The 16,326-nt window shown below is 43.9% G+C and overlaps 3 long non-coding RNA genes across 5 annotated transcripts; all 3 read left to right on the forward strand.

Moving 5' to 3' along the window:
• The first annotated feature begins 1,210 nt into the window (after positions 1 to 1,210).
• On the forward strand, positions 1,211 to 3,113 carry LOC123150732 (uncharacterized). The gene is made up of 2 exons (XR_006475322.1): positions 1,211 to 1,583; positions 2,857 to 3,113. It is a non-coding gene; the product is annotated as an uncharacterized lncRNA (long non-coding RNA).
• A 2,046-nt stretch (positions 3,114 to 5,159) lies between these two features.
• On the forward strand, positions 5,160 to 6,797 carry LOC123155034 (uncharacterized). 2 transcript variants are annotated; one of them, XR_006477170.1, is made up of 4 exons: positions 5,160 to 5,443; positions 5,592 to 5,648; positions 6,312 to 6,491; positions 6,576 to 6,797. It is a non-coding gene; the product is annotated as an uncharacterized lncRNA (long non-coding RNA). The 2 variants fall into 2 exon arrangements; XR_006477169.1 differs by lacking the exon at positions 5,592 to 5,648.
• A 108-nt stretch (positions 6,798 to 6,905) lies between these two features.
• On the forward strand, positions 6,906 to 8,691 carry LOC123151687 (uncharacterized). Of its 2 annotated transcripts, XR_006475776.1 has the most exons (5): positions 6,906 to 6,966; positions 7,033 to 7,101; positions 7,193 to 7,796; positions 7,883 to 8,292; positions 8,381 to 8,691. It is a non-coding gene; the product is annotated as an uncharacterized lncRNA (long non-coding RNA). The 2 variants fall into 2 exon arrangements; XR_006475775.1 differs by having other exon boundaries at positions 7,193 to 8,292.
• Positions 8,692 to 16,326: the final 7,635 nt, after the last annotated feature.

Below are 16,326 nucleotides of genomic sequence, written 5' to 3' on the forward strand. Positions count from 1 at the left end.
CACCTACACATAAAGGCGGTCTGGTTGTTACTTGGGACTATGATCCTCTATTTGCCGCCGTTTTCGACGACAACCAGAGTCTCAGGGGCTACTACCTGCATAGGGCATACCTAACGTATGCGGTACTGTTAAAAACATACATTATTTCACGTACCTCGAAGCCTTTCAGCAGAATTATAAATGCTTCATGCAAACCGCTTTCAGCGGATGAAATCCTTTCAATTACCGTACCCATTAGCGTACGACGTGCTTCCAAGACGGCTGCTTGCCCCAGAAGATCCTTCAGCGCGTCCGACCGCACACTGTACGGACCCTTGCTGTTGCCCTCCTTAGGAGCCGGATACTGGGGATTCCGGGTAGCCAAAGTGTTATCCTCTGGCCTTAGTGGATCCGGAGATACCCTTCATGACGACACTTCAAGGTCGCCCGCTTCATGAGGTAGGGTGTCGGGGAGAGGCGTTTCGCTCTCCATCATCTCCGGAAGAAGATCCCCCGAAGACGAACTCTGTCGAGACGGGCTACGATCCGGACTACAATTTATAAGCACTGGTTATTATCTTCGGGAGTAAGGTAGGATTTTTCCCCTATTAAGTACTTTTTGATTACTTATAGCTTGGTAGAGGGCTGATCCCCGCGCGGACATTGTGCGGCAAGAATACCCTCCGAGGCAGGACCCTCTGAAGAAGATTTCTTCTCCCGTTTGGAAACCTTAGTTTCCGGATCTTCAGAGGTAGTCCTCTTGCACTACAAGGATACCCCCTATAAAGCAACACATATTCTACAACGTTTTGATTATAAGTTGCAAAAATTCACAAGAGATACGCATATAAGCGTTGCAGCATATGCGTTGTCAACTTGTTGTATGTGACCATAGTGTCCTACATAGTTTGCAACAGATCTTATACGTTGTCATGTATGTGTTGCAAATTATATCTGTTATAAGATTGCAAATATATATAATTAAAAATTAAAAAACTAATTAGACGTCGGTACACATAAGGAGTGTGGCACGAAAATCCGTTTGCACAAAAACCAAAATTTGCGTAGTCGCTTCCATTTATTCTCCAATCCAGATCACTGGAGGAGGCACAGGGTGGGCCACGCTCCACCCTGGAAGTTTGGCCCAGCCTATATACCACACACACGTAATATAAGAGATGGGCTTGAAGAAAAAAAATAAGCCCAGTAACAGCCTACCCTGCTCGTCGTGTCGTGCCGAAGCGAAGGCAGCCACGCACGGTCGGTCAACCCTGTTTCTCCAGTCTCGGAAATACTCGATCCGCCGCCTGGAAGCCAGCCGAGCCGCCTACCTCACCGTCCCTGCCCGGCCGCCCGGAACCACTGGTAGACTGCCCTTTGACCCCAAGTCCCTGACCGGCCTGAAGGCTGACATCCGCGACCTGCCGCTGCCTGCCTCGCTTGGCGCCCGGCCGACTACTGTCCGCGCAGTCACGCAGGCGCACCACCGCGCCCTGCTGACTGGACTGCCGGAGCCGCCCACTTCCAGTGCGCTCCGCGGCCGCTTCCTCAGCCGCTGATCCTTCGGTCCTCCCCAATCCCCATCCCTTGCTCAGCTCAGAGAGGTACCACATCCCGGCGTCCCCTGATCTCTGAATCTCCATGCTTTGGACGAAATTACATTATGAAACTTATATGCAGTAATGCCTAGTTTAGTAGTGTAGTTTTTAAAATACCGCAGTATTCCTAAACTTCGGTATTGGCAATGAAGATGGGCGGCAGTCTGCCAGGTTCATGCTATGGAAGGGTGAATTCTCATTGAAAGGCGATATGCATGTGACCGACCATGTTAATTTATCGCTAAGATTTCCTGATCCCAGTGGTTGTTTTAAGAATGCCGAGTTCCCGTTCGATGTGGACCAAGATACCAGCCTTTCTGTGGCTCTGTAAATGGTCGACACTTTTGGATTGCCCCAAGGGAACATGCAGATCATAGCGCAGCTGATTGAGGTGTTCTTGCTCACCCTGATCCCTGAATGGGTGCCCTGCATTGCTGTCGGATAGGTGGTTGTGGTTCCTGAGAGTGCACACAGCCACGGCTACATCTCCAAAAGAATCATGAAGTACAGGCATCTCAGATTGGCCGTCCTAGGATAGTTCTGCTTTCCCCAGCTAGTGTATCTTCAGGTTTTTTGTTTAGTCGGATGAATTTGGCCTTGCTTCAGCCTCTGGTGCGGCTCATATTACAGTGCCCACTCGACATGTTGCTAGGCACGGCATTTTTCTTTGATGGTGATGAAAGTTAGTGCAGATCTACTAGATTCATTGACTGAGAGTAATCAGTTGGAAGTAGTTTGAATGCGTCCCTTTGTTCTCTAAATTGTTGTGTTCAATCCAATTTTGAATTCTAAAATTTTCCTGGTTTCTTCATAAAAATAATACTATAGTTTCTGAAAACATCAATTTTCTCAGTTTTCATGAAACTACTGATATGTTTGGCTGGTACTGTTTTACCGTAGTTTTGACCCTTACGCAACTGAATCTAACTTAGCTAGCCTACACCTAAGGAGCTACATGACCGGATCAATAAGTGTGTGCGGTTCTGTACGGCCTTCTGACCGCTGACCTAGGAACTTGCGGATGCGATTAACTGTCCGTGGCTAACTACGAAGAATAGGAATCAGTATCATGTTTAACTAGTGTGCAGCATGCTGTGCGTAGGAATGGACCACTAGTACGAAAGAGATACTGCCATGTTGTTAATTGTGATTTCAAGTTACAAACCAAGCTGCATGGTAGTCAGGTTCTAATGTGATTCTGTTATTTACATTCTTAGTATCATTGTTGAACTTATGTCAATCTGGACATGAAACTTACCACTATCGCTTCTGAATGCAGGTTCGATGGTAATGAAAAAGACACCTATCTGAATATGTGGAGCCTAGTTGGAGTGAGGAATTCATTAGTGTTATTGCTATTTTTTCTTTGATGTTTATGTACTTTATAATTCAGACAAGAAGATTTGTAGGTGTGATAGGCCTAAAGTGTCAATACTTGATCCCAAATATGTTGGTTCCACGAACAACATAGAAGTGTTAAATATGCTAGTTCCACGAACTCGATCAATACATTGGTGTTGGTTGTCTTCTTTCCAATACATCATGAGTTGCAATTTTCTATAAATTGTGAGCTGCATAATGTTTTTGGTTCTAACAATGGATGAGAAAGAAAAAGAAAGAGAAATAAGAAGCATATAGTTACATAAATGTGAAATTTTAAGATTGTCCTAACAATGGATAATCTCAGTGTTGGCTCCGTCAAAGCCCTAGCTCGCCTATGCACGCCCTCTCTTCTCTTCTCTGTGATCACCTCTATATCTCCGCCAAAACTGAGAAGGAGGAGGAACGGATTCGGCTTGCCTGCTCCCTCCCCATGCTTCCATCCGTGCTCCTACTTCATCCTACAACTGTCTTTTTCCCTTTTTTCTTTCTAATCTAATCATCTCCCCCCTGATTTTAAGGGGGTGGGGCCGGGCCTTATTTTGTTCCAATCAAATCAAGCCACATACGCGGGAGCACGGATGGGCGCACGCGCAAGGAGCAGGCAAGTCTCATCCAGGAGGAACAAGGAGCACACGGTAGACACAGCGAGCTTTTCCGGCGCACGAACGCCGCCACAACAATGGCCTTTTCCTGAGCACAAACTCAACACCATACACAGTTACAATGCACACAGAGAGGGCTTTATACCAGGGCACGAACCCACGTCCCGCCCCACTCGGCCCAGCCCACTCTGGCCGCGCCCACGACATGCATGCACATGTCCAGGAGTGGGAGTTCGCTCGGAGGAGCCAGAGCGCGGGATTTGGTGAAGCCGGAGGATTACCGAACATGCTCTAAGTACATACAAATTTCCTCAAATCGGCACCAAACCTAGGGGAGGTTTGTGGGCGTCTGGACTCGTGCTAATATATGTGGTCCCACCAAACCCTTCTCCCGTGCGAACTGCTCTCAAAACTGCACCTGGATGTCGATCAGCCACTCCAGGGAAGACTTGACTTGACGGCTTTGATGGCGGTCAGAGCAACCAAACATGACGGAAGGGCAGTGCCACTTCAACGCGGCACCGTGGCTGGAGTAGGCTTATTGATTGCCGCTCCCGCATTAAAGCACGTCTCGAGCATGCGCCTACGGCCGATCGAGCCACAGGTTGTCATCGTGTCGTTCCTTTGTACTGCTGTGTTGCCGCCCCGAGGTTCTCCCGTCAGCTGCCCCGACCCGCTACATCGACACCACTACTTCGACACTGGCCATCATGACTCGACATCAACCACAACGTTCTTCGCACCACTGCGCCCATGACTAACCCGGCGCCTCCTTGCGCCCGCGGCTCCACGGCAACTTCCTAGACCCCGGCCACCCGACTCGACATCGACCACGGCTACACCACCCTACGTTCACGTCTACCTCAACAACGGCACAAAGGTCCACCGCCTTGCTTGAGCAATCTTGTTAGTTTCCACTCTGGCCACGACTTCCGCGATGCATCGCCCATTACGACTATGAGGGGGGAGGGGGATTGTCCGTCGCGCGCGGTCTTTTGGCCGATCGTCCTCCTCTGTGTCATTGAAGGAGGAAGGTCTTGCTCTCCTCGGATGATGGAGAGCATCATCAGCCGCCCCTCCTTGACGAGGTTGCCGCATGGGACGAGAACGCCGCTGCAGTGTCCTGATGGCGGAAGAGTCAGTTGACCGGCGCAACACACAACACCGTGTCGTCTTCGGGATGCCGGGCGTCTCCTCGGACTAGGTCCTCATAAACGCTGTGCTGGCGGAGGCCTATTCGCCGCCTCAAGTGGAGGAGCGGGTGGAACAGGGCGGCGTTCATGGCCGACGCTGGCCTGTGGGCGACGGGGGAGGAAGCTGAGCGGCTACACCAGGTTGGCCAATCAGCCCGTTTTGAGTAATACAAAACATTATCAGTTCATCCATTTTGCATTGAATTTGTACAAACATAGAAGAAGCATGTTGTGTTTGGCACAAATATATGTACAAGTGTCTGTCAAGGGCCGGATGATAATAAAAAATATTATAATTTATTTCGCTTCAAATTTGTATTAGTTGCTTGTTTTTTTGCACCAAATTTTCCCTTTCCCTCTATTCTCTCCCGCCAAGAGCCACTAATTCTAGTCAAAAGAAAATAAGTACGCGCGCTTCATGAGCTCTCACGAGGAGGTAACTACGCCACCAAAATCGGAAACCTCCTCCTCCCCTCCCCCATATCAACGCAGTTCCCTTCCTCGGTTCCTCCTCTTGTACGAAGGATTCCTTCTTGAGCAGATCGATCGTGGCATGTCCTCCTTCCTGAGTCTCATAGCTCGCCCCGCCAATTCCACCATTGAGGTTAAGGGCACAAGAGGCGTACCTTGTTCAGGAACTGGGACGACAAGCAGATCAATCCCCACACCCGATTCATAGAAACAGAAGGTAAATACTAGTATGACTTGAATATTTTGCCTCCTCCCCTCTTCTCGGTTCAGATCTGTCCCTTCTATGCTTTCTAATTACTCTTCTCTTGATTGAATTTGGTAGTGCACACCAAGTGTTTGATATTTGTCCTCTGTTATTGGTTTAGAATTTTGGGGAGCCTTCAGATAGAGTGGATTGCTTCTGGTAACTGCTGGGGCGTTAGGTGCGGACGTGCAGTATTTCAATCTAGTTCTGCACCATTACTACCTTGGTGAGTTCAATCTCTTCATAGACTTTTTTTATGGAACTCAAATTCTGACTATCATGTTCTTGTTGGGTAGTATATATATATAGTTGGGTTAGTTCTTATGAGTATCAGAACATGATCTGCAATGCCCAATAATCTGAATGTTAATTTTTTTATGAATATCAGAACATGATGTGCAGTAGCACAACTAACAGTCCAGTCTGCAGAACAACGCACTTGTTCTAAAAATAAATGTTAGTGACTTGAGAATAACATAGCATCAACGCTATATTGGTTGTGCATGAACCAAACCTCCTTAACAGAAAAGAAAATGAACATGGGTGTCCTTGACCTTGTCATCCTCTTACTATCTATGGATAGTGTTATACCTGAACATGTGTGCTCCCCTCCCCCCAGCAAACACCAAGTTAAGCACCATACCACATCAAGTACAATGTGGTCAGATTTATTTTGTTGATTGCAGGGGTAGTAATTACTTGAAAATATGATTGTTTGAGCTGAAATCTGAACTAATCTTCTTCACATCTGTTGGGATGACTGTCATAAGGTCGAGTAGGACCACAAAATATTGTCTTTTGCAAAAAAATATTTAAACTTTTGGTCATTTTAATGTTGCAGCAGATATGTCACGGAGAAGAATTAATGTTGTTGAATCCAAGGAAGAATATATGATGGAAGAATCGATCGAACATCATAATTCTGCTGAAAAAGATGTCGAATCATCTGATGTCCATGGAAGAGCTACTAATGATGAAGAAGGCTTCACAGATTGTGATGATGCCGATGAAAATGAAGATTGTAAGTTTGTTGCTCATTACTTATCATTTGTAATATTTGATTATTCTTCATCATAACATATAATCCATGGTTCTATATATTCAGCTGAAAATGAGAAACAAAAGAGCGTAAGAAGAGGAAGCTGAAATATATTTGGAACCTTCCAAAAGGGAAAAGGATAATGGTTCGCTGCAATGACATAGACCAGCCAATTGGAAAAGAGGCTAAACATCTTGGGGACTTTCTTGGCTCAGTTGCAAGGAATGGGTCATTGTATTGCTTGAGCTACAAGGATTGGAGATTGCTCAAAACTAAAAAAAATGTAAAGGCTATACTAGATCAAGTGAAGGTAAAATTTAATCCATTGAATATCCTTTACTAGCTTGTTCTATGTTGCCTTACATTGCACTCGCCATATTTATGTTGTAATTGTTTTGTACATGAAATTATGGAACTAGAGGAGAAGATGAGAAGAATGGAAAGACAACCAAATCAGGTAAATTTCTAACAACTGTAAGGTTCATTTATTGTTTGGACTAACCTTTCTGTATTCATATCATAGGAATTTTTGGATCAAATGGCTACAATTTGGCTTGAACCTTCGGTTGATGGGCACAACTCAAATAGAAAAGTTTGTATCTTGTCAAAGTACACAATAAAATTCCTCAAATTTATCTCTAGAAATTATTTCTCAATTAATATTTATGTCATTCTATCTGTAGAGAGTTCTTGCTCCTCCAGTTGATGGACTCCAACTTGTTAGAAAATGATCAAATAATTTACAGAACAAGCCAAGTGGATCAAACGATGCAGATTTGCAAGCATCAAATAAGAGTTCTATTTCAAATAAGGTTTGTCTACTTAAATACTCTTTAGAACTTGTCATTAGTGATCTTTAAGTTGTTGTGCTTGCACTTTTTGCAATTGCATATACAATACCCAAAACTTGATGTGTATCATTTTATCCTAGAACAAAGAAACTATGGTTCATAATGATGGTAGTGCACGGCAGCTAGAAAAATGTTCTGCTGCACACAAGGTATCATCATAGTCCTATATACAAAATAATGATCAAACTATAGTGCTCCCATCTTTATGTGTTTAGAACCAAGAAACTTCTGATCATAATTTTAGTGCTCAGCAAGGGGAAATAAATTCTGCTGCACATAAGGCATATTTCCGTTACCATATACAATATGGTCAAAATACATTGCTTTGATGGTTATGTATCTACTGGCCGTCTTGCTATCAGAATGTTGTTCAGAACAAAGAAACTTTGCTTGAGAATGTCAACAGGGAGAAAAAACTTCTACTACAAACAAACTGGTATCTTTTCATAATCACATACACATTTCTGTTCAAACTATAATGATGTCTTGTTTATTTGTTTATAACTTCTTCTTTGCTATCAGACTGTTGTCCAGACCAAAAAAACAACAAAAGGTGCTAATGCAAGCAGTAAGAGTGCTCAAAGTGGTTCGTTGAGCTGGTTGGGTGCTAGTGAATTACCTGCAAGAGTGCTCATTCATTTCATATGTTCCTCTGTTTTGTTTCTATTTTTTTATATGGTTACTTTGATTTTCTCTAACAGCCAGGAACTAAAGTATTCTTGAAGAGCCTGAAAAACCATAACAGGGATGTAGCTCTTGCAACAACTGTAAGTTGTGATCCTAAATTTAAACTTGATGGTGCTGAAATTAGGAATGAATTCTGGGCAGTGCATATGGCACTTGTGAAAACTGAAAATTAGGTGCGGAGTCACAAAAACTACAATACTCTCGGTAATGCAGAAAAAACAAAGATTGCATGGCCCTCAACCTTTGTACGTGACTAATATCTTGCCTCTGTTATTACTTGCATCATGTCAATGCATTGTTTGTTAACAGTTCATTTTGTTTTCTTGTTTGTAGATTCAAAAGATAAATGGATGAGTATATGGGTGCCTGGCAAGTGTACTGCAATGATGATGTTGATGTTCTGCTTCATGATGGTGACAATGATGGATGCTTCCAGTTTTAGTTATGTTGTGGGGATGACGTTCCTGTTGGATGTTGTTCCTCGATCAAGTTTTAGTTAGTTGTAGGGGTGTTGATGGATTCTTTCAGTTAAATTTCACTGTCAAGAAAATAGTTAGATTATGCTTCACATTTGGATGATGTTCCTCTTGTAATATCCACTATTGTAATCCAACAATTTTATCTCATATATGATATATGATTTCTTCCTCTTGTCAGTATATTCTCTTGTTTTTCATTCACTTGAAATACACAATTACATGGAGTGTCGATTAGATATAATAATAATAATAATAATAATAATAATAATAATAATAATAATAATAATAACACTATATTCGTGCCAACACTTGAAGCATTGGAAATTCTTCGTTGCCAAGTAATGGGATTTTGATTCTTCTACATGAACCACCAACATATAAAACTGTTGTAGAAGACCGTTTTATCTGTTGTAGTCTTGCAATGGTTCCATTTACCAATGGCAATATAAGTGTTGCATTATGCGCTAGCAACACTGGATAAGGCTACGCATCTCAAACCGTTGGTAAAGACACTAGCAATGCGCATATGGGCTTTTAGATACGGAAAGAAGCGTTGCTATAGCGGGGGTCTTGTTGTAGTGTTGCTTCCCCGGGGATAGAGAATGTCAGATTCTTCCCTTTGATTGTCCTCCCTCGCGGAGGTTCTCATTCCCCCGGCTGGATTAAGTAGCGAGTGAGGCCCGCTTTCACCCTCTTTATTCCCCCCATCATCTTCCTTTGAGGACACTGGATAAGGCGCCGACTTGAGCATCTTGTCCAGCACTGGATTGTCCAAGCCCTCAGGAAGGGGGGCCGAACACCTGATCATCATCGCTTTTGTTATCCAGTCCTGGTCAAAAGGCGGCTCTTTAGAATGATGCCATGATAAATAAAAGGACAGCAGGTTCGGCATGGGATTGCTTACTTGGGCAGCGGGGCGGTTGCAGCTCAGGCCCACGTCCTCGGTGGTGTCCAGACACTCTATTTGGGGTCCGAAGAACGATTAGTACATTTCTTCGTGCGTCATGCCAAGGAAATGCTGGATAGCATGCGTTCCTTCCGGGTTGAATTCCAACATGCGGAGGGGCCGGCGTTTTCAAGGCTGGACTCCACGAACTAGCATAACTTGCATTACCATAACCAGACTGAAATCTCTCTCAAAGAGATCTCGGATACGGCTTTGCAGTATTGGCACGTCCTTGGCTGGACCCCAACTCAGCCCCCTGCTGATCCATGACATCAGTTGCGGTGGGGGGGTGAGCGAAAGGTGGGGGCAGCTACCCACTTGGCACTTCGGGGAGCTATGACGTAAAACCACTCCCGCTGCCACAATCCGGACACCTCTGGGAAGGAACCCTTTGGCCATGGAGCATCAGCGATTTTTCTTATTAAAGCACCTCCGCACGCTGCGTGCTGCCCCTCGATCATCTTCGGCTTCACATCGAAGGTCTTGAGCCACAGGCCGAAGTGAGGGGTAATGCGGAGGAAGGCCTCACATACGATAATAAATGACGAGATGTGAAGAAGGGAATCCGGGGCCGGATCATGAAAATCCAGCCCGTAATAGAACATAAGACCCCTAACAAAGGGATCTAGAGCAAGGCCTAGTCCTCGGAGGAAATGGGAGATGAACACAACGCTCTCGTTGGGTTCGGGAGTAGGGACGACCTGCCCTCGGGCGGGCAGCCTATGCGAAATTTCGGCGGTCAGTTATCTGGCCTCTCTCAACTTCTTGATGTCCTCCTCTGTGACGGAGGAAGGCATCCACCAACCTTGAAGGTTTGATCCAGACATAGTTGAAGGTCTGAAGCACCTGACCTGAGCTTTTGGTGTTAGAACTCGAGGCGGGGGAAGAATTCGATTGAGCATGGGAGGGAAAAAAGAAAAAGCCTTGTCCCCTTTATAAAGAGGGTGAATATCAGGCGTCCTCCTCGTGGCCGTTTGAGACTTACCTAAGATCTAGGAGTCATACCAACAGGCACGGTTGGGATACCCACGTTTGTATTGATGAGAATCCCGTGATAAGGGAGCACGATCTTTGCATTGACAAGACGTGTCAAGAAAACCGCCTCACGTTATGTGCGGAGCTGGTTAAGAAAAATGGTTCGAGTAATGACCGGGCCGTGGCGTGATGTCATGCTGTCAAAACGTGTCAGCAAATTAGATTTATGGAAATATTATTCTCTTGAAAGTTGTATGTTCTCTCATGCTTCACTTAGATTATTTTGAGATTCCTACAAAACAGCATGGTAAATTGCTTTAATTATGTTAGGCATTCAAGATTAATAATAAACCTTTTCTTATGAGTGTGTTGAATACTATGAGAAGTTTGAAACTTGATAATTGTTTTGAGATATGGAGATGGTGATATTAGAGTCGTGCTAGTTGACTAGTTGTGAATTTGAGAAATGCTTGTGTTGAAGTCTGTGATTCCCGTAGCATGCACGTATGGTGAACCATTATGTTAAGAAGTCGGAGCATGATGTATTTATTGATTGTCCTCCTTATGAGTGGCGGTCGGGGACGAGCGATGGTCTTTTCCTACCAATCTATCCCCCTAGGAGCATGCGTGTAGTACTTTGCTTCGATAACTAATAGTTTTTTGCAATAAGTATGTGAGTTCTTTATGACTAATGTTGAGTCCATGGATTATATGCACTCTCACCCTTCCACCATTGCTAGCCTCTCTAATACCGCGCACCTTTCGCCGGTATCATACACCCATCATATACCTTCCTCAAAACAGCCACCATACCTACCTATCATGGCATTTCCATAGCCATTCCGAGATGTATTGCCATGCAACTTTCCACCATTCCGTTTACTATGACACAATCCATCATTGTCATATTGCTTTGCATGATCATGTAGTTGACATTTTAGTTGTGGTAAAGCCACCGTTCATAATTCTCTCATATAAGTCACTCATGCATCATTGCTATCCCGGTATACCGCCGGAGGCATTCATATAGAGTTATACTTTGTTCTAGTATCAAGTTGTAATCATTGAGTTGTAAATAAATAGAAGTGTGATGATCATCATTCATAGAGTATTGTCCCAATAAAAAAAGAGAAAGGCCAAAAAAGGCCCCAATAAAAGAGAGAATAAATAAATAAAAAGGGGCAATGCTACTATCCTTTAACCACACTTGTGCTTCAAAGTAGCACCATGATCTTCATGATAGAGAGTCTCCTATGTTATCACTTTCATATACTAGTGGGAATTTTTCATTATAGAACATGGCTTGTATATTCCAATGATGGTCTTCCTCAAAATGCCCTAGGTCTTCGTGAGCAAGCAAGTTGGATTCACACCCACTTAGTTTCTTTTGTTGAGCTTTCATATACTTATAGCTCTAGTGCATCCGTTGCATGGCAATCCCTACTCACTCACATTGATATCTATTAATGGGAAACTCCATAGCCCGTTGCTACGCCTAGTTGATGTGAGACTATCTTCCCCCTTTTTTAGTCTTCTCCACAATCACCATTCTATTCCACCTATAGTGCTATGTACATGGCTCACGCTCATGTATTGCGTGAAGATTGGAAAAGTTTGAGAACACCAAAAGTATGAAACAATTGCTTGGCTTGTCATCGGGGTTATGCATGATTTAAATACTTTGTGTGGTGAAGATGGAGCATAGCCAGACTATATGATTTTGTAGGGATAACTTTCTTTGGCCATGTTATTTTGAAGAGACAAAATTGCTTAGTTAGTATGCTTGAAGTATTATTATTTCTATGTCAATATTGAACTTTTCTCTTGAATCTTTCAGATCTGAATATTCATACCACAATTAAGAGAATTACATTGAAATTATGCCAAGTAGCATTCCACATCAAAAATTCTGTTTTATCATTTACCTACTCGAGGAAGAGCGGGAATTAAGCTTGGGGATGCTTGATACGTCTCCAACGTATCTATAATTTTGATTGTTCCATGTTATATTATATCCTGTTTTGGACATTATTGGGCTCTTTTATATTATTTTTGGGACTAACCTATTAACCGGAGGCCCAGCCCAGAATTGCTGTTTTTTTGCCTATTTTAGGGTTTCACAGAAAAAGAATATCAAACGGAGTCCAAACAGAATGAAACCTTCGGGAACGTGATTTTCGGAACGAACATGATCCAGAGGACTTGGATCCTACGTCAAGCAATCAACCAGGAAGGCACGAGGTAGGGGGGCGTGCCTACCCCCCCAAGCGCGCCCTCCACCCTCGTGGGGCCCATGTTGCTCCACCGACGTACTCCTTCCTCCTATATATACCTACGTACCCCCAAACTACCAGATACGGAGCCAAAACCCTAATTCCACCGCCGTAACTTTCTGTATCCACGAGATCCCATCTTGGGGACTTTTCCGGAGCTCCGCCGGAGGGGTATCGATCACGAAGGGCTTCTACATCAACACCATAGCCTCTCCAATGAAGTGTGAGTAGTTTACTTCAGACCTATAGGTCCATAGTTATTATCTAGATGGCTTCTTCTCTCTTTTTAGATCTTAATACAAAGTTCTCCCCCTCTCTTATGGAGATCTATTCGATGTAATCTTCTTCTTTTTGCGGTGTGTTTGTTGAGATCGATGAATTGTGGGTTTATGATCAAGTTTATCTACGAACAATATTTGAATCTTCTCTCAATTCTTTTATGTATGATTGGTTATCTTTGCAAGTCTCTTCGAATTATCAGTTTGGTTTGGCCTACTAGATTGATCTTTCTTGCAATGGGAGAAGTGCTTAGCTTTGGGTTCAATCTCGCGGTGTCCTTTCCCAGTGACAGTAGGGGCAGCAAGGCACGTATTGTATTGTTGCCATCGAGGATAACAAGATGGGGTTTATATCATATTGCATGAGTTTATCCCTCTACATCATGTCATCTTGCTTAAAGCGTTACTCTATTCTCTTGAACTTAATACTCTAGATGCATGCTGGATTGTGGTCGATGTGTGGAGTAATAGTAGTAGATGCAGGCAGGAGTCGGTCTACTTATCTCGGACGTGATGCCTATATACATGATCATACCTAGATATTCTCATAACTATGCTCAATTCTGTCGATTGCTCAATAGTAATTTGTTTACCCACGCTAATACTTATGCTCTCGAGAGAAGCCTCTAGCAGATCCTATGGCCCCCGGGTCTATTTTCCATCATATTAATCTTCCAATACTTAGTTATTTCCTTTGCCATTTATTTTACTTGCATCTTTATTTCTCTTTATCATAAAAATACCAAAAATATTATCTTATCATATCTATCAGATCTCACTCTCGTAGGTGACAGTGAAGGGATTGACAACCCCTTTATCGCGTTGGTTGTGAGGAGTTTATTTATTTGTGTAGGTGAGAGGGACTCGTGCGTGGCCTCCTACTGGATTGATACCTTGGTTCTCAAAAACTGAGGGAAATACTTACACTGCTCTGCTGCATCACCCTTTCCTCTTCAAGGGAAAACCAACGCAGTGCTCAAGAGGTAGCATGGAGCCATCACAACTAGGAAGCTTAAAAGGGTTAATCGGGACAAAGGACACGAGAGGTTTATACTGGTTCGGCCCCTTGCGGTGAAGGTAAAGCCTAGTCCAGTTGTTGTGGTATTGCTAGGTTTCGATGACCAAGGAGCGAAATACTCTAGCTTGGCTCTCGATCTGTTGTTTCTCGCCCTAAGCCGCCGTCGGGTCGTCCCCTTATATACACGGGTTGACGCCCTGCGGCTACAGAGTCCCGGCCGGCTCATACAACGTGTCCGGCTCGGTGACGTCTTTTACATGCCTTACTTTACAAGTCTTATCATTCATGGCGGTTTATACTCATGGGCCTTAAGCTGCCTCTGGGCTTCGGCCTACTACAACCTTATCATAAACCGTCACCTTGTTTATTCTTCGGGCTTCCTTTAGTTAACCCGCCATTGCTATTGACCTGGCCCCTCCTGGGCGGGTCATACCTGGTAGTTATATCCCCAACATTAGGCCCCAGGTTGATTTGAACTTTGTTCTTGTCAATCGTCAATACTTAGAAAAAATCCATCTATTACTGTTTTGCGAAAGCCTTGTAACCCGCCATGATGTCATCTCCGGATTTTTCGGAAACCTGCCACCACGTCATCTTTTAACGGATCTTTATCTTTAATGCCTTCCTGAAAATCGAGGCGCCTGGGTAGCTGGATAACCATGTCTTGGTCTCCTTGTTTTTCGTGCCCACTTATCAGTCTTCTCCTTATAAATAGGCACGACTAGCCTTTCTTCATTCTTCCGTTTTCCATCGTCTTCTTCCTCTCTCGCAACCCTTCTGTCGCCCGAGCTCCGCCGCCGCCGCAGCGCTCTGCTACCTCTTGAGCATTGCGTTGGATTTCCTTGAAGAGGAAACGATGATGCATCAAAGTAGCGTAAGTATTTCCCTCAGTTTTTGAGAACCAAGGTATCAATCTAGTAGGAGGCTACGCGCGAGTCCCTCGTACCTGCATAAAACAAATAACTCCTCGCAACCAACGCGATAAGGGGTTTTTAATCCCTTCACGGTCACTTACGAGAGTGAGATGTGATAGATATGATAGGATAATATTTTTGGTATTTTTGTGATAAAGATGCAAAGTAAAATAAAAGCAAAGTAAAAAGCAAAGGAAATAACTAAGTATTGGAAGATTAATATGATGAAGATAGACCCGAGTGCCATAGGTTTCACTAGTGGCTTCTCTCAAGAGCATAAGTATTTTACGGTGGGTGAACGAATTACTGTTGAGCAATTGACAGAATTGAGCATAGTTATGAGAATATCTAGGTATGATCATGTATATAGGCATCATGTCCGAGACAAGTAGACCGACTCCTGCCTGCATCTACTACTATTACTCCACTCATTAACCGCTATCCAGCATGCATCAAGAGTATTAAGTTCATGAAAACAGAGTAATGCCTTAAGCAAGATGACATGATGTAGAGGGATAAATTCATGCAATATGATAAAACCCCATCTTTTTATCCTCGATGGCAACAATACAATATGTGCCTTGCTGCCCCTACTGTCACTAGGAAAGGACACCGCAAGATTGAACCCAAAGCTAAGCACTTCTCCCATTGCAAGAAAGATCAATCTAGTAGGCCAAACCAAACTGATAATCCGAAGAGACTTGCAAAGATAACCAATCATACATAAAACAATTCAGAGAAGATTCAAATATTGTTCATAGATAATCTTGATCATAAACCCACAATTCATCGATCTCAACAAACACAACGCAAAAAGAAGATTACATCAAATAGATCTCCACAAGAGAGGGGGAGAATATTGTATTGAGATCCAAAAAGAGAGAAGAAGCCATCTAGCTAATAACTATGGACTCGAAGGTCTGAGGTAAACTACTCACACTTCATCGGGAGAGGCTATGGTGTTGATGTAGAAGCCCTCCGTGATGGATGCCCCCTCTGGCGGAGCTCCGGAACAGGCCCCAAGATGGGATCTCGTGGATACAGAAGGTTGCGGCGGTGGAATTAGGTTTTTGGCTCCGTTTCTGATCATTTGGGGGTACGTAGGTATATATAGGAGGAAGGAGTACGTCGGTGGAGCAACAGGGGGCCCACGAGGATGGAGGGCGCGCCTGGGGGGGGGGGGGTAGGCGCGCCCCCCTACCTTGTGGCTTCCTCCTTTATTTCATGACGTAGGGTCCAAGTCTCCTGGATCATGTTCATTCCGAAAATCACGTTCCCGAAGGTTTCATTCCGTTTGGACTCCGTTTGATTTTGCTTTTCTGCGAAACTCTGAAATAGGCAAAAAAAGCAGCAATTCTGGGTTGGGCCTCCGGTTAATAGGTTAGTACCAAAAATA

This window comes from Triticum aestivum, chromosome 7A (assembly GCF_018294505.1).
Source record: "Triticum aestivum cultivar Chinese Spring chromosome 7A, IWGSC CS RefSeq v2.1, whole genome shotgun sequence".
Taxonomy (NCBI): domain Eukaryota; kingdom Viridiplantae; phylum Streptophyta; class Magnoliopsida; order Poales; family Poaceae; genus Triticum; species Triticum aestivum.